At 41.0% G+C, this 20045-nt stretch overlaps 1 protein-coding gene across 8 annotated transcripts in view; it reads left to right on the top strand.

Annotated features, from left to right (window-relative positions):
• Positions 1–12663: 12663 nt before the first annotated feature.
• PTPRF (protein tyrosine phosphatase receptor type F) overlaps positions 12664–20045 on the top strand; it is a 369529-nt gene continuing 362147 nt past the window's right edge. For all 8 annotated transcript variants that reach the window (XM_075287308.1, XM_075287306.1, XM_075287305.1 and 5 more), the window contains exon 1: positions 12664–12746. The gene's annotated coding sequence lies outside the window, so the exon portion shown is untranslated. The remainder of the gene's footprint in view (positions 12747–20045) is intronic.

Here is a 20045-nt window from a genome sequence, read left to right as displayed (position 1 = left end):
TTTTGGGTTTTCATCCTGTAGAACTGCATGGGGACCCAAAAGACGGAAACCCTGTTCGCTTAAATAGACTGTGATGGGGTCCACCTGGTTTGCGCCGATTGTATACTGAAACCGGCAGAGAGAAACAACATTTATAAGAATCCAGTCTAATGGTGGAGCCAAAATCTCAGCGACATCAAATGGACCTCATTGGCGGGTTGTGTTCTGTCCACCGTCACTTTGGTACATGCACCTCTATTCTGTCCATCGGGTGTACAAAGACTGCCGGGGGATGCTCTGATAACAGTGTGAACAGAGCCCAAGACAAGACCAATTGTAACAATTCAGCAATATCGGAATTTCATTTTTGTGTTTCTATGTGTTGAATCCTATCATTATATAGATATTGATATACAGTGCCTACAAGTAGTATTCAACCCCCTGCAGATTTAGCAGGTTTACACATTCTGAAGTAACTTGGCATTGTGACATTTGGACTGTAGATCAGCCTGGAAGTGTGAAATGCTCTGCAGCAAAAAAGAATGTTATTTCTTTGTTTAATTTGTTTTTAAGTTGTGACAAGTTTCTTCAGAGGGTCATTTATTATTCAACCCCTCAAATCACCAGAATTCTGTTTGGTTCCCCTAAAGTATTAAGAAGTAGTTCAGGCACAAAGAACAATGAGCTTCACATGTTTGGATTCATTCTCTCTTTTTCCAGCCTTTTCTGACTATTTAAGACCCTCCCCAAACTTGTGAACAGCACTCATACATGGTCAACATGGGAAAGACAAAGGAGCATCCCAAGGCCATCAGAGACAAGATGGTGGAGGGTCACAAGGCTGGCAAGGGGTACAAAACCCTTTCCAAGGAGTTGGGCCTACCTGTCTCCACTGTTGGGAGCATCATCCGGAAGTGGCAGGCTTATGGAACTACTGTTAGCCTTCCACGGCCTGGACAGCCTTTGAAAGTTTCCTCCCGTGCCGAGGCCAGGCTTGTCCGAAGAGTCAAGGCTAACCCAAGGACAACAAGGAAGGAGCTCCGGGAAGATCTCATGGCAGTGGGGACATTGGTTTCAGTCAATACCATAAGTAACGTACTCCACCGCAATGGTCTCCGTTCCAGACGAGCCCGTAAGGTACCTTTACTTTCAAAGCTTCATGTCAAGGCTCGTCTACAGTTTGCTCTTGATCACTTGGAGGACTCTGAGACAGACTGGTTCAAGGTTCTCTGGTCTGATGAGACCAAGATCGAGATCTTTGGTGCCAACCACACACATGACGTTTGGAGACTGGATGGCACTGCATACGACCCCAAGAATACCATCCCTACAGTCAAGCATGGTGGTGTCAGCATCATGCTGTGGGGCTGCTTCTCAGCCAAGGGGCCTGGCCATCTGGTCCGCATCCATGGGAAGATGGATAGCACGGCCTACCTGGAGATTTTGGCCAAGAACCTCCGCTCCTCCATCAAGGATCTTAAGATGGGTCGTCATTTCATCTTCCAACAAGACAACGACCCAAAGCACACAGCCAAGAAAACCAAGGCCTGGTTCAAGAGGGAAAAAATCAAGGTGTTGCAGTGGCCTAGTCAGTCTCCTGACCGTAACCCAATTGAAAACTTGTGGAAGGAGCTCAAGATTAAAGTCCACATGAGACACCCAAAGAACCTAGATAACTTGGAGAAGATCTGCATGGAGGAGTGGGCCAAGATAACTCCAGAGACCTGTGCCGACCTGATCAGCTCTTATAAAAGACGATTATTAGCTGGAATTGCAAACAAGGGTTATTCCACAAAATATTAAACCTAGGGGTTGAATAATAATTGACCCACACTTTTATGTTTAATATTTATTAAAATTTAACTGAGCAACATAACTTTTTGGTTTGTAAGATTTATGCATCTGTTAATAAATCCTGCTCTTGTTTGAAGTTTGAAGGCTCTAACTTATTTGCATCTTATCAAACCTGCAAAATCTGCAGGGGGTTTAATACTACTTGTAGGCACTGTAGGTAGATGAAATTTACTGAGCAGCACAGCATATAAAGACGGGTGCAAATCCAAAACAGAGGATGGCAAGTCCCCAAAATATACAAAAACTGCAAAAAATGGTAGCAATCCAAAATGAATCCAAAGTAAGTGGTTTAATCCAAAACAGGGAACGTCTCCGTCCTCTCAGGTCTTTCTCAAGCAATAATGGGAAGTTTAAATAGCAAATGCAACAAATCAGTGACAAAGTATCAATGTGTATCCAAGTATAACAACACAGATGTGGCTGATGCGTGTAACATACAGGATACAAGGTAAATCTATGTAAGATGATCACTAAGTTATACATAGGATCAATAAAAGGGACAATAAAATCTCAATGATTTAGTGTAAAGGATAGGAATGGGGACATCACTTACCGAACTGTACACAATAAGAATGGCGCCATCTGCGTATACAGAGCGTCCTGAACACTGCAACAACTGATGTCTACAACACTGTGCTGAGTTACTGTATAGGCAGTATAGGTAATTGATATAGGTAGGGATGTAGAAGGATATATATATATGTGTGTATAATGTCCAGTATGGTAGACAGTATATTCCCTTATCCTAACCCATCGCCTCTGCCCTTGCTCAGCCTCTGGTCTGTGCATAAATCTCCGCAGCATTAAGACGGTGGGATTGGTAATGCTATTATATTTTACAACAGCCACTTGTGCTGGTCAATTGGCATGAATTATAACTTGTAATAAAAGCCATTTCCAGTAATACTATATAATTCAGCGCGGCATTTCTTCATTGTGTTCTGTCTGATTTCTGCTTTTTAAGAGAAGAACTCTTGGATAAGTGTAACAGTGTGATATAATGCAGCAAGTTATTCGGCCGCACACTCTTGTATCACGCTAGGTTCTCACCTGACTTGGGATTTCCATTCTCAGGATCTGCTTGGGGACCCAAAAAATGGAAACCCAATCGGCTTCTATCTGTCTGTCACAAGCAGCAGCAGAATTCGGAGTGTGATGTTGGTGTAACACAAGATCATTATATTAGTGATATTTTTGCAGCTTTGCCTATGGCAGCAGATACAATGTAATAGATTGAGTGAATCCAGTGGAAACATATGGCGAGTGGCATTGTATTCCTCAGCAGCTATTGCTGTAAATAATGTATTGAGACTGTTTAGCAAGGAGAAGCTGATGGATTAAATGTGGACGGCTTCAGACACTCGGAGTACATTGCACTTTACAAACCAAATGAGTTTCCATGTAATTATTCTGCAGATCTAAGCGATGCAGATTGTTATTAAGGCCTTAGCAGATTCTCTCATTGCACAGCGCCGTATCATTTACATACAGAAAATATCATTAGACAGCTCCAAAGTCAATACAGTGATGAGCACTAATGACCTCCAGTGATGGAAAGCCAGAAACATTGATAGGAAACTTCAGGCTCGCTGATGAGGTGGAAGAAGTAATGTCACCTTCTGGACGAAACGAGGGCCTGTCCGGGGATCGCAGCACTGAGGAATGGTGCACATTAATGTGGAATGAATACATAATTCTCAGCGGCGATGTCAATAAGCATTAATGGATTGCAATAAATTCAGTCTGATACTTTGTGTAATATCATTCCCATCATTGCTCTGCTCTCAAGGATCGATCGACAGCAATATCTGCAAACACAAGTGATAACAGAGAACAGTAGTATCTCTAATGATGTCAATACATGTCAGGCTGTAATACAGAAGAAGAAGATTACACCCAGTATACAGAGCAAGAGAAGTGGTACTGTGCACTGTCTGTATATACAGAGCAAGAGAAGTGGTAGTGTGCACTGTCTGTATATACAGAGCAAGAGAAGTGGTACTGTGCACTGTCTATATATACAGGACAGGAGAAGTGGTACTGTGCACTGCTCATATATACAGTACAAGAGAAGTAGTACTGTGCACTGCCTATATACAGAATAGAGAAGTGGTACTGTGCACTGCCTATATACAGAATAGAGAAGTGGTACTGTGCACTGTCCTTATATACAGGACAAGAGAAGTAGTACTGTGCACTGCCTATATACAGAGCAAGAGAAGTGGTAGTGTGCACTGTCTGTATATACAGAGCAAGAGAAGTGGTACTGTGCACTGTCTGTATATACAGGATAAGAGAAGTAGTACTGTGCACTGTCTGTATATACAGGACAAGAGAAGTAGTACTGTGCACTGTCTGTATATACAGGACAAGAGAAGTAGTACTGTGCACTGTCTGTATATACAGAGCAAGAGAAGTGGTAGTGTGCACTGTCTGTATATACAGAGCAAGAGAAGTGGTACTGTGCACTGTCTGTATATACAGAGCAAGAGAAGTGGTACTGTGCACTGCCTATATACAGAATAGAGAAGTGGTACTGTGCACTGTCCATATATACAGGACAGGAGAAGTGGTACTGTGCACTGTCCTTATATACAGGACAAGAGAAGTGGTACTGTGCACTGTCCATATATACAGGACCAGAGAAGTAGTACTGTGCACTGCCTATATATACAGGACTATAGAAGTAGTACTGTGCACTGCCTATATATACAGGACCAGAGAAGTAGTACTGTGCACTGCCTATATATACAGGACTATAGAAGTAGTACTGTGCACTGCCTATATATACAGGACCAGAGAAGTAGTACTGTGCACTGCCTATACATACAGGACTATAGAAGTAGTACTGTGCACTGCCTATATATACAGGACCAGAGAAGTAGTACTGTGCACTGCCTATATATACAGGACCAGAGAAGTAGTACTGTGCACTGCCTATATATACAGGACCAGAGAAGTAGTACTGTGTACTGCCTATATATACAGGACCAGAGAAGTAGTACTGTGCACTGCCTATATATACAGGACTATAGAAGTAGTACTGTGCACTGCCTATATATACAGGACCAGAGAAGTAGTACTGTGCACTGCCTATATATACAGGACTATAGAAGTAGTACTGTGCACTGCCTATATATACAGGACCAGAGAAGTAGTACTGTGCACTGCCTATATATACAGGACCAGAGAAGTAGTACTGTGCACTGCCTATATATACAGGACCAGAGAAGTAGTACTGTGCACTGCCTATATATACAGGACCAGAGAAGTAGTACTGTGCACTGCCTATATATACAGGACTATAGAAGTAGTACTGTGCACTGCCTATATATACAGGACCAGAGAAGTAGTACTGTGCACTGTCCATATACAGCAGGACTAGAGAAGTAGTACTGTGCACTGTCCATATATACAGGACTAGAGAAGTGGTACTGTGCAATGTCCTTATATATACAGGAATAGAGAAGTAGTACTGTGCACTGCCTATATATACAGGACTATAGAAGTAGTACTGTGCACTGCCTATATATACAGGACCAGAGAAGTAGTACTGTGCACTGTCCATATACAGCAGGACTAGAGAAGTAGTACTGTGCACTATCCATATATACAGGTTAGGAGCAGATACTGAGGATTGCTCCCGGGATCCAGAGCCGGTGCAGAATATTACAGAGTAGACGGCTGCCGTGTGTAGATCTCTGGACTTGGTGTTACATAACGTATTATAATAGGATGCAGTTATAATAGGATCAGGAGCCTGTAACGTTTCCTCTCCGTCTACAACCAGAATCAATGCGCAGATATAATTGGGGTTCATGTGATGTGACGCCTGCGTGCTTGACTTTGAAAAAACCTACTCTGTTATTTAAGCGGAGACGTGATGATATAAATGTATAGTTACCTAGGGGACATATGTCAGGATTCAGCTCGCTCAGAATCGCTCGGCCATATCGCTGATGTTCCCTTATTAAAAAAACAAGTGAAGCGCAGTTGAAAGCCTTGCTAAAATCGCATTTCTGAGACACAGAATGAATTGTTGTCTTATCCACGAGCTGTCACCCCACAAAGGTGAATCTTTTTTTTTTTTTTCTGCTATTTTCAAGAGAATTGCAACTTTGAAGATTTGTAATAAGTATGGAAAGTATCCAAAGTTGGAAGCGTGAGAATGGTTCATTTATAATTGAGTATTGCGAGATTCCCTTTGATTCTATGAATTTATAATTGGTGTCTGTATCTGTTCACTTTCAGTTAGCTGAATTGTCTATTTCCTTAGAAAATTGTTATGTACCCGAGCCGGCTCTGTACAGAAATCTCCCGTCTCTTGTGCAATGCAACCCCGATGATCAAACAGGAATATTACTGGGGTAAGTGAAGTTACATAGGTGGTAGTGACACATAGGCCCCGAGCACAGGGTTACAGAAGGGTTACAAGTCACGCCTGCAATATTAGGAAACAGATTTCCTATTGCAATAATAAGGGCCTTTGTCACACTGGTTGCAGATCCGTAAGATCTAATATATATATTGGGGAGAAGGACGTCACAAGTTCATGATGCAAAATAATAATAATAAAAAAATATTCCAACGACTTGGAAATGTGAGCTGCACCTTCTGTCATTGTTGTGGGTCCTAACCTGCATGGCTTGGCATAGACGTAAGGTTTGTAGAGGATATAACGCAGACCCCTATGTACTTTTGCAGCATATGTGGACGTTATAAAGTGCAATGCCATGTCATATCACTATCTGTTACATTCATAGAGAAGCTTCGGGACCAAGAAGTTGTAAAGACGTTCCCATCTAATACTCCCTGCAAAAATGGAGGAGCCATAGTCCTGATTCAGCATCTTCTGGATTATTGGGAACTCCAAGATCACCAATGAAGGATAAGTCATCACTATCAGATTGTGAGGGGCCAAGACCCAGGATTAGATGTTTGAAATATCCGCCGTGTTCAGACAGACAATATATCCTATGTACTGTACATTGTATAGTGTCTGTGCTTTACATGGGTTGTCTCATTAGAACTAGGGCAACTATGGCCGCATCTTCTATCATTCAGGTAAAGATTGCCATGTCACTCTGCAGCTCCCTCACCAGTGTAAGCGAATGGAGTCACATCCAACCCCTATTTCACAGCCGTCACAGTTGCGGCACCCTTGTAGTTATAGTGCGATGCCACTCCCTGGAGTTGTAGGGTGACGCAGGGATACTCGGTCTTACAACAAGAGTCGCTGTGTAGCCTAATCGCCGATGTCGTGTTGTATGCAATCCCTGAGTCTCTGCAAGCTTTCAGCAAATCTCCCCGCCATATGCACCAGACCTTAGGGATTGTTTTCAATAAGAAGAGGTAGTTTTCTAAAATGAGCCCTGGTTCTATCGACTACTGTCTGCATGCGGCGGCAGCGGCTGCGATCCAGCTCTTGTAGGTAATTGTTTGGAGGCTCGGGGTCACTGCTTTGACCATTGCCGTTCTCTCCTGTGTTCACACAACATGACTCTCCAATCATATTACTAGCGAGGGGACGATAAAGGGTTACTCCGGAGGCCCTGATGGGCGCCCTTGACTTGACATCCAGTTTTTAGTGTTGACTGATTCTTGCCACCTGCACTTTGCACGTCCAGTAATTAGACATAATGGCGTTCCTTCTCCGGCACAGATGTAGGATGGAACATTTGCCTCCTTTATTTGTTGTGTTTAGCTCTCGTCGGAGGCGTCTTAAGGAACGACTATCACAGAATTATGTTTCCAGGAGTTGTTTCCAAGCTTAACACATCATCCAGCTGGAATACCTTCCTGACACGTCCCGCTTCACATAGTCTATGGATGACAGATCGAAGGAAAGATATTGCATTAGCCCAACTGCGGAAGGTCCTCTGCTCCTCCTCATCCTCGCCTGCTTATATTATCCCTGGATATGTCCTTGGGGCATAAAAGATGGCGGATTTGCATGGAAATGCACTTAATGCGGCCACAAATCTATCCTAAGGCCGATGTCACCGTGTTACAGGTGTAAGAGCCGAGATGGGTTCGGTTCAGTAACCAGGCGATGTGTCGCCAACATGGCTGCCGTGTAATTATACGAGAATGCTAAATAAATAAAGCGTTTATCACTTCCTGCAAATTCGGGGATTCTCATTAGATTCGCTGCTGCTTTGTGTTTGTTTCACTGAATAACACCAGATACAATTGTGTCAAATTGTGAAAACACATCACTTAGCTGAGTACTTGGCAGATGCGGCTGTAAATGTTCTCGTACTGACGCCGACCCAACGCGCACAGAGACGCCAAGGCTAGGAGCGTGAAGCTTATATCACACATCGGCCCTCGGTTACCAGGGCCCCTGCACCAGATTTGGGGAGCAAGTGACGCCATATTCTTGGCTCATATTACTTTAGACAAATTTACTGTTGATTTGTACCAAAAAGAGAAGATGTATCACAATGACATTCTTTTCACTGTCCTCGGCTTCCAACCATGGACCATGAATCTAGCAGATGGAGGGGGGAGCAGGGGTAAAGCACAGGGTAACCTGTCTGCACCCGATCCCCCGGTGTAATACCTCATTTACCCTGTGGGGGTGCTGTAAATGGTGATAACTAGTTACTAGAAGGGGACGAGACATCCTATGGTTGGAAATTAGTAGGGGCCAATCTAAGAGAAGAGATTATCCAATGCAGAACATGGAGGTAAGAAGACCTTAAAGGAACCCGTCAGACTCCCCTGCTAAGGCTCACTTACCCCGGTCCAGGTTCAGTATGGGTTCGTGCCCCTATAAACCAGCCCTATATATCTTCTCGCTGGGCTTGTGTTTATACTCAGCAGCCAATCAGAGTGAAAAGGGAAGGGGAGGAGCATCAGCCTGCACCAATAATAAGACAGGAGGCGTGTCTTAGACTTCCTTAGATTCCCCGCGGGCACTGTAGTCACAGGTCACAGTCTGGCCATAAAGTTGCCATAATGCGAGCCTTGAGCCAAACGAATGGCGGCTGGTGAGCACCTGTAGATCCTGACTCTGTATACTATAGGGAGGCCGCCAAGTCCAGAGGAGATGATGAGAGGCTTCTTGTTCCTCACAGTCTGTATGCCGATGAATTTCATGGACGTCCTCCCAGAGCAGTAATAAAGCAGAATTATTGTATTTATCTTCATAAAACTAATTTTAGGTTTGGAGGGAAAAAAAGATTCATTACGGAGCGTTTCAGCGGCGAGGGCCGGGGGACGTCTGGGCTGAGACTTACTCCGCTGTCTCGTCCTTACTTTATATAAGAACACTTCATTTCTGCCGATGACTTTCTCTTTATTAAAAGCACTTTATGTATCCGAAAATCCCTTTACTGTAGAAAATGGCGCGGTAATTATTTATATGAAATATGCAGAAGATCCGTCTAAAGGGGAGCAGCGGCCTACAACGGCACAGAAATACAATAGTGCTCGCTGTTGTCAGCCATCCCAGCAGGTGAATGCAGTTTGTTGTCGGTCATACACATGTTATAGTCACACTGGGCACTCCAAGATCCGGTGGGGGTCTCAAGTAACCCACCCTATGGATGACTGATAAATGTTATGGGAAAGCTCCTGTATAGGACTATACTATATACTTACTATAGGAATATACTATATACTATATACTTACTATAGGACTATACTATATACTTACTATACTTACTATAGGACTATACTATATACTTACTATACTTACTATAGGACTATACTATATACTTACTATACTTACTATAGGACTATACTATATACTATATACTTACTATAGGACTATACTATATACTATATACTTACTATAGGACTATACTATATACTTACTATACTTACTATAGGACTATACTATATACTTACTATACTTACTATAGGACTATACTATATACTTACTATACTTACTATAGGACTATACTATATACTTACTATACTTACTATAGGACTATACTATATACTTACTATACTTACTATAGGACTATACTATATACTATATACTTACTATAGGACTATACTATATACTATATACTTACTATAGGACTATACTATATACTATATACTTACTATAGGACTATACTATATACTATATACTTACTATAGGACTATACTATATACTTACTATACTTACTATAGGACTATACTATATACTTACTATACTTACTATAGGACTATACTATATACTTACTATACTTACTATAGGACTATACTATATACTTACTATACTTACTATAGGACTATACTATATACTTACTATACTTACTATAGGACTATACTATATACTTACTATACTTACTATAGGACTATACTATATACTATATACTTACTATAGGACTATACTATATACTATATACTTACTATAGGACTATACTATATACTTACTATACTTACTATAGGACTATACTATATACTTACTATACTTACTATAGGACTATACTATATACTTACTATACTTACTATAGGACTATACTATATACTATATACTTACTATAGGACTATACTATATACTATATACTTACTATAGGACTATACTATATACTATATACTTACTATAGGACTATACTATATACTTACTATACTTACTATAGGACTATACTATATACTTACTATACTTACTATAGGACTATACTATATACTTACTATACTTACTATAGGACTATACTATATACTTACTATACTTACTATAGGACTATACTATATACTATATACTTACTATAGGACTATACTATATACTATATACTTACTATAGGACTATACTATATACTATATACTTACTATAGGACTATACTATATACTATATACTTACTATAGGACTATACTATATACTTACTATACTTACTATAGGACTATACTATATACTTACTATACTTACTATAGGACTATACTATATACTTACTATACTTACTATAGGACTATACTATATACTTACTATACTTACTATAGGACTATACTATATACTTACTATACTTACTATAGGACTATACTATATACTATATACTTACTATAGGACTATACTATATACTATATACTTACTATAGGACTATACTATATACTTACTATACTTACTATAGGACTATACTATATACTTACTATACTTACTATAGGACTATACTATATACTTACTATACTTACTATAGGACTATACTATATACTTACTATACTTACTATAGGACTATACTATATACTATATACTTACTATAGGACTATACTATATACTATATACTTACTATAGGACTATACTATATACTATATACTTACTATAGGACTATACTATATACTATATACTTACTATAGGACTATACTATATACTTACTATACTTACTATAGGACTATACTATATACTTACTATACTTACTATAGGACTATACTATATACTTACTATACTTACTATAGGACTATACTATATACTTACTATACTTACTATAGGACTATACTATATACTTACTATACTTACTATAGGACTATACTATATACTTACTATACTTACTATAGGACTATACTATATACTATATACTTACTATAGGACTATACTATATACTATATACTTACTATAGGACTATACTATATACTTACTATACTTACTATAGGACTATACTATATACTATATACTTACTATAGGACTATACTATATACTATATACTTACTATAGGACTATACTATATACTTACTATACTTACTATAGGACTATACTATATACTTACTATACTTACTATAGGACTATACTATATACTTACTATACTTACTATAGGACTATACTATATACTATATACTTACTATAGGACTATACTATATACTTACTATACTTACTATAGGACTATACTATATACTTACTATACTTACTATAGGACTATACTATATACTATATACTTACTATAGGACTATACTATATACTATATACTTACTATAGGACTATACTATATACTTACTATACTTACTATAGGACTATACTATATACTTACTATACTTACTATAGGACTATACTATACTTACTTACCTACTATACTTACTACAGGAAAGAGAGAGTTGTTATGTCAGTAGTAGGGCTGAGCTGATCTTGAGATTTCAGGATCGATTTTAAAATCCGATTTCCAATCATTTTCCAGCCGATCCCAATTGGATCATGAAATTTGCTCGATCGCTGATCGGAATCCAATCTTTTCCGATCCCGATCGCTCAACCCTAGTCAATGCTTCTCTATAGGAAAAGTCACTTTTAGGGTTGAGCTGATCTTCAGATAACCTCCGACCTCAATCCCGCTGGAAAAGATCGGGATCGGAATTCCAATCGCGATCATGAAATTTACTCGATCACCGATCGGAATCCGATCTTTTCCGATCCCGATCGCTCAACCCTTGTCAGTAGACCAAACCTCCAACTCCTCTGCCTTTCCACACCCGACTACGACTCCTTCATGAACGTCTGACAGTCAGAGCAGTAAAGATCCTCTAATTTACTAAAAACCAGCGATTGATTCCTATGAAAGTCAATATGTAACAAACTGTATCCAATGAATTACATTGTATCAATAATTGTAGAACAAGTTGCAGAGTGTTTTCCAACTTTTTACATCCCGGAGGAGCCTTTACTAAAGACTTCGTATATTCTCCATTATAGCCACAGAAAACTAAATATAACAGGTCAAATGTGAGCGAAGCCGAAGGCGGCCAGTGACCGGCACATACAGGAGACTCCATAGGTGTAAGTCCTGTCTCCTCTGACCATCCACAACCTATGGAGGCGCCATATTGATTATACGATGCTGCTTTCTATTACCATTGCAGGACTTTGCAACTGTATTTATGACTCTTCTTTCTCATCTTATATTTTAGGTTCCCTGATCCTTCTAGAATTTCCCGGAGATTTAGGAGGTGTCTGCTTGTAAAGGTCTGCTCTCCATGGAAGCTGAGCCCTGTTACAGTGAGGTAAGATGATGCTGTGGATATAAAGAGGTGAAGACGCCATTGTAGAAATACAGTCGCCATAATCCAGAGCGGCTGAGGATACCGAGGCAGAGAGTGCAATCTCATTTATACAGCTATCTACAATGTTTTACATGAAGTCATAATAACATATGTGCAATGGTTTACTTGTATTAAGTCACAGCCAGAGCTGCAATCACAGTTCTGTACAGGTCACATGTCTGACAGCGGCGTGGGGCCAAACACAACCAGCGGCTGTAAACGCAAACCTACCGAAAAGCGGTGAAATAAAATATCTGCAGATACTGGTGGTTAATTGGTAAAATCTATCGAAGGTCATAATGTCATAATGCAGAATTGGATGTTTACGTTTCCAAGAATCAAAGTGTGACGATAACAATGTATCAATAATGTATCTGCAATGTGTAAGGCCGGGGCCCACGTGGTGGAAACGCCGCGGCAAATACCCAGCTAGCGAATCCCATCCACACATTGCAGAATATCGCAGCAGGCAGCTAGGCATATAGGTCACACAAAGTACAAGGTGCACAGTTATTTTTGGTTTTGCTACATATGATATACTAGTGTATTATCGTATCCCATATACTTTATTTTTGCTTGATGCTATAGTATATTGGCCCAATATATGTGAGGGTGAGATATTTCTGACCTATAGACTAGTGATATAGCACAGAACATTGGGTCCCTATGGCCACGAGTGTCTCTATAGGGTGCGTCCCCGCCCGTGTCTTGTCTTGTGTCTCGCTCGCCCCTCTTTGGCCGGTTACTTTTGGGGTTATGTCACATATTGAGCATTGCCGTAACGTGATGAGATGTTCGTTGTCACATCCACGTTAAGGGCTTATTACTAGGAGTCACGTTGGATGGTTTAGCTTTGGTTCTGTCTTTCATTTTTAATGAGGGTGACACGGATTTTGGTCAGTGGTGCGAGTTGTTCTTCACATTGGAAGTGATGGCTGATTTTAGCCATGTCTCTTCCTCCTGTCTCTTCCTTAAAACATCATTCTGGTAAGCACTTTCGCCCTCAGGTGACACATGGAAGTCGTGTTTGCAGTAGACGTGGGCATGACTGGGTGCTGAACACAGAGCAGACTTGGCCGGGATGGTGCAGTAATGAGCCGCACAAAGTTTAAGCTGCAGATTTGTCATCTGTCAAATTTATTGTTCGCTCTTGAAAAATGGCAGGAACAATTTATTGGATCTGACTGGCAAATCTAGCACAGGGAACCACAAGGAATGATGATGCCGCCGAGCGCCCTGTCTAGCCTGCGCCTGTGTTACTATATGCCCATCAGTTACAGCCACCAGAGGAGATGCCTGCACCGCCCCACATCGTCTGAAACCATCCCACAGCACCCCACAAAAACCCACACCACCCCACACCATATCCACCCCCCCACCATCCCACACCACCCCACAAAATCTCACACCATCCCACCCCCACACACACCATCCCACACAACCACACACCATCCCACACCGCCCCACAAAATCTCACACCATCCCACACAACCACACACCATCCCACACCACCCCACAAAATCTCACACCATCCCACCCCCACACACACCATCCCACACAACCACACACCATCCCACACCGCCCCACATCGTCTGAAACCATCCCACAGCACCCCACAAAAACCCACACCACCCCACACCATATCCACCCCCCACCATCCCACACCGCCCCACAAAATCTCACACCATCCCACACAACCACACACCATCCCACACCGCCCCACATCGTCTGAAACCATTCCACAGCACCCCACAAAATCCCACACCACCCCACAAAATCCCACACCATCCCACACAACCATACACCATCCCACCCCCATACCATGCCACCACCCCTCCACACACCATCCCACCCCCCACTCCCCCACACACACACCATCCCACACTAGCACACACCATCCCACCCCCACACACACACACCATCCCACCCCCCACTCCCCCACACACACACCATCCCACACTAGCACACACCATCCCACCCCCCCACACACACACACCATCCCACCCCCCACACACACACCATCCCACCCCCCACCCCCCCACACACACACACCATCCCACCCCCCACCCCCCCACACACACACCATCCCACCCCCCACCCCCCCACACACACACACCATCCCACCCCCCACCCCCCCACACACACACCATCCCACCCCCCACCCCCCCACACACACACACCATCCCACCCCCCACCCCCCCACACACACACACACCATCCCACCCCCCACCCCCCCACACACACACACACCATCCCACCCCCCACCCCCCCACACACACACCATCCCACCCCCCACCCCCCCACACACACACACCATCCCACCCCCCACCCCCACACACACACCATCCCACCCCCCAACCCCCACACACACCATCCAATCACACCCGCACACTCCACCCCCCCACCCCCCACACACCATCCCACCCCCCACCCCCCCCACACACACCACCACCCCACCACCATCTTTAATTACTTATATTTGGAGAATTGTTTAATTGCTAATAAATAAAGTTTTGTAACGAGAAAACCCCTTTACAGCCGCTTTTTCTTCCTCTGTTGGAACATTTTCGAAGTGTTTGTATCTTGGGCTGCAATAATTTCAGTGATGGGGTTTAATAAAACGTTTTCCTCGGTTTGGCTCCTTGTTGATATCTCTACAATGATCATTCCTGCACTGGAGAGTGCGGAGCGCGGATTGCAGGAGGCGCAGCCACTAAAAGCCTCACCATGTATTGTCTACATCTCTTAAAGCTGCTTGTGGGGAGAAAATGAGACTCTCCTCGCGTTGTGCGATTTCCAAAAAAACGGCAGGAATTGATTCAGTTTAATGAGGCAGTGGAATGTCTTTTGCCAAGAGAGACGCCTTGTTCTTCCAGTGAGATTGTCAGTTTGGAGGTTGGGTAATAATTGATCTTTACTGTTACAGCGCATGGAATGGTCTCGCTAAGATTGCCGCACACTTTTAGGGCTTTTGTAATGCCCCTGTTTACATTTTGAGCCAAATTTGGCTTTTTGTTGAGTAGGAGGAAATATTTTCATACAGACCGGCCGCACAGTCATCATACACAGCGTATAGACAAGAGTAACTACAAACCATCATAGGTCATAGGAGAAACAGAGGAGTCAGAGTCAGACTGTGCAGATACCGAGGACTCAGACTGTGCAGAAACTGAGGAGTGAGAGTCAGACCGTGCAGAAACTGAGGAGTCAGAGTCAATCTGTGCAGAAAGCGAGGAGTCAGAGTCAGACTGTGCAGAAAGCGAGGAGTCAGACTGTGCAGAAACTGAGGAGTGAGAGTCAGACCTTGCAGAAACTGAGGAGTCAGAGTCAAACTGTGCAGAAAGCGAGGAGTCAGAGTCAGACTGTGCAGAAAGCGAGGAGTCAGACTGTGCAGAAACTGAGGAGTGAGAGTCAGACCGTGCAGAAACTGAGGAGTCAGAGTCATACTGTGCAGAAACCTAGGAGTCAGAGTCAGACTGTGCAGAAACCGAGGAGTCAGAGTCAGACTGTGCAGATACCGAGGACTCTGACTGTGCAGAAACCGAGGAGTGAGAGTCAGACCGTGCAGAAACTGAGGAGTCAGAGTCAGACTGTGCAGAAAGCGAGGAGTCAGAGTCAGACTGTACAGAAACCGAGGAGTCAGAGTCAGACTGTGCAGAAACCGAGGAGTCAGAGTCAGACTGTACAGAAACCGAGGAGTCAGAGTCAGACTGTGCAGAAACCGAGGAGTCAGAGTCAGACTGTGCAGAAAGGGAGGAGTCAGAGTCAGACTTTGCAGAAAGCGAGGAGTCAGTCAGGGGTCTGCCGTACGGCTCCACAGCCCTGGAGGATTTCCGTTGCACGGTGAGGGGCTGCAGCTTTGCTTCCTCCCTCCTTCCATTAATATGCATGCTGTAAAGTTTGAGTTTGCTGTAGATGAGTTTTATCTTGATTTAGTCAGGAATTACCGTCTGTCTACACAACATTACCAGACTGTATTATATTTATCGACTATATCATTGGTAGAAATTGTCTTAAATAACTTGGCAGAGTTGAAAGAATTCCAATCCATCGCATTACGCTCTAATATTGCTAAGGAGCGCAGAGCTACCCGCGGCTAATTCAATTTATCTCCCTGTCTCCGGCAGCCGCCGTGAATCTTCTAGTCTGCTGAGTGATTCTAACCCCAGACTGACAGCAGTCACAATGTCATGTACATAAGGATGGAACATCACTGCTGTAGAAGTCGGAGATTTCAGCAGGAGTCTCAGAAGACATTGAAGTGTTCTGAGTATTTTCTAGAAGTTTTCTGTGCGTTGTGGGCTCCGGGTGTAACATGAAGCTCCTGGATGTGATGTAACTGACCCCCCTCACCCTGCGCCATCTATAATACTGCTGCTGTCTTATATTGTACAGAGATACCCCGTCCTAATAGCAAGTGCTACCCCTGCACCCCATATGGGGCATCTATGATTGCGGGTTCAGAGACACATTGTCACATTTTACTATTAATGGGCCACAATACAAGTCCATTTAGAAGGCTTGTGCAAACTGCCAACATTGTCATCTATTGATCGTATCGGGAACAGCTTCATGATCAGTGGGGTCTGACACTGTACAAAGGCTAAATTGGTAAAGTTAACCCCTTACTACATCTCTGATTTCATGCTAATGTGTAACTCTAGGAGCTGCTCCGATCTGAGCCCTGTACAAGGAGACATGAGGGGCAACAGGCAAAGCAATACAAGAGCCGAATACTCCGTGTGACTGCTGGATGTCCTGGTCACAGAGAATGTGTAGATGTGCCCTGATCTTATAAGTGATTTCTATAGGTACAAATATAATGTAGGGGAGAATCTTCACCTACACATTCATATGGTGATGTTGGGTTGTGCGCCGAACCTGTCATCATCTCATTTGTTGTCTCTGCTTGTGATTAATCAGATCAGTGACCTGTAATTACCTCTAGTGAAAGTGTCTCATCCATAAACACACATGTCCTGTCCTCTGTGTATCCGCCTGTGCAACCCCTGACCAAAGAGGGAACATGAGAGTGCAAGGTCACCATGTCACCGTAGTGTCTAATGAATGAGAATACCGAGATATTACCGCAATCCCCCCCAAACCAGACTGCAGAGACCGACAATGCTGATTATATTCATTGTAACCAACATGTTTCATAGCTCATAACAGCCATATAGGGATATACACTACACTGTATTATAGTAGTTATATTCTTGTACATAGGAGTAGTATTATAGTAGTTATATTCTTGTACATAGGAGTAGTATTATAGTAGTTATATTCTTGTACATAGGAGTAGTATTATAGTAGTTATATTCTTGTACATAGGAGCAGTATTATAGTAGTTATATTCTTGTACATAGGAGCAGTATTATAGTAGTTATATTCTTGTACATAGGAGCAGTATTATAGTAGTTATATTCTTGTACATAGTAGGTAGTATTATAGTAGTTATATTCTTGTACATAGGAGTAGTATTATAGTAGTTATACTCTTGTACATAGGAGTAGTATTATAGTAGTTATATTCTTGTACATAGGAGTAGTATTATAGTAGTTATATTCTTGTACATAGGAGTAGTATTATAGTAGTTATACTCTTGTACATAGGAGTAGTATTATAGTAGTTATATTCTTGTATAAAGGAGTAGTATTATAGTAGTTATATTCTTGTACATAGGAGCAGTATTATAGTAGTTATATTCTTGTATATAGGAGTAGTATTATAGTAGTTATATTCTTGTACATAGGAGCAGTATTATAGTAGTTATATTCTTGTACATAGGAGCAGTATTATAGTAGTTATATTCTTGTACATAGGAGCAGTATTATAGTAGTTATATTCTTGTACATAGGAGCAGTATTATAGTAGTTATATTCTTGTACATAGTAGGTAGTATTATAGTAGTTATATTCTTGTACATAGGAGTAGTATTATAGTAGTTATACTCTTGTACATAGGAGTAGTATTATAGTAGTTATATTCTTGTACATAGGAGTAGTATTATAGTAGTTATATTCTTGTACATAGGAGTAGTATTATAGTAGTTATACTCTTGTACATAGGAGTAGTATTATAGTAGTTATATTCTTGTATAAAGGAGTAGTATTATAGTAGTTATATTCTTGTACATAGGAGCAGTATTATAGTAGTTATATTCTTGTATATAGGAGTAGTATTATAGTAGTTATATTCTTGTACATAGGAGCAGTATTATAGTAGTTATATTCTTGTACATAGGAGCAGTATTATAGTAGTTATATTCTTGTACATAGGAGTAGTATTATAGTAGTTATATTCTTTACAAAGGAGTAGTATTATAGTAGTTATATTCTTGTACATAGGAGCAGTATTATAGTAGTTATATTCCTGTACATAGGAGCAGTATTATAGTAGTTATATTCTTGTACATAGGAGCAGTATTATAGTAGTTATATTCTTGTACATAGGAGTAGTATTATAGTAGTTATATTCTTGTACATAGGAGTAGTATTATAGTAGTTATATTCTTTACAAAGGAGTAGTATTATAGTAGTTATATTCTTGTACATAGGAGCAGTATTATAGTAGTTATATTCTTGTACATAGGAGCAGTATTATAGTAGTTATATTCTTGTACATAGGAGTAGTATTATAGTAGTTATATTCTTTACAAAGGAGTAGTATTATAGTAGTTATATTCTTGTACATAGGAGCAGTATTATAGTAGTTATATTCTTGTACATAGGAGTAGTATTATAGTAGTTATATTCTTTACAAAGTAGTAGTATTATAGTAGTTATATTCTTGTACATAGGAGCAGTATTATAGTAGTTATATTCTTGTACATAGGAGTAGTATTATAGTAGTTATATTCCTGTACATAGGAGCAGTTTTATAGTAGTTATATTCTTGTACATAGGAGTAGTATTATAGTAGTTATATTCTTGTACATAGGAGCAGTATTATAGTAGTTATATTCCTGTACATAGGAGCAGTTTTATAGTAGTTATATTCTTGTACATAGGAGTAGTATTATAGTAGTTATATTCTTGTACATAGGAGCAGTATTATAGTAGTTATATTCTTGTACATAGGAGTAGTATTATAGTAGTTATATTCTTGTACATAGGGGTAGTATTATAGTAGTTATATTCTTGTACATAGGGGTAGTATTATAGTAGTTATATTCTTGTACATAGGAGCAGTATTATAGTAGTTATATTCTTGTACATAGGGGGCGGTATTATAGTAGTTATATTCTTGTACATAGGAGCA

The sequence above is a fragment of the Leptodactylus fuscus genome, chromosome 9 (assembly GCF_031893055.1).
Source record: "Leptodactylus fuscus isolate aLepFus1 chromosome 9, aLepFus1.hap2, whole genome shotgun sequence".
Taxonomy (NCBI): Eukaryota; Metazoa; Chordata; class Amphibia; order Anura; family Leptodactylidae; genus Leptodactylus; species Leptodactylus fuscus.
Note: the sequence above shows the minus strand (reverse complement) of the source record. Positions and strands in the feature narration are given on the sequence as shown.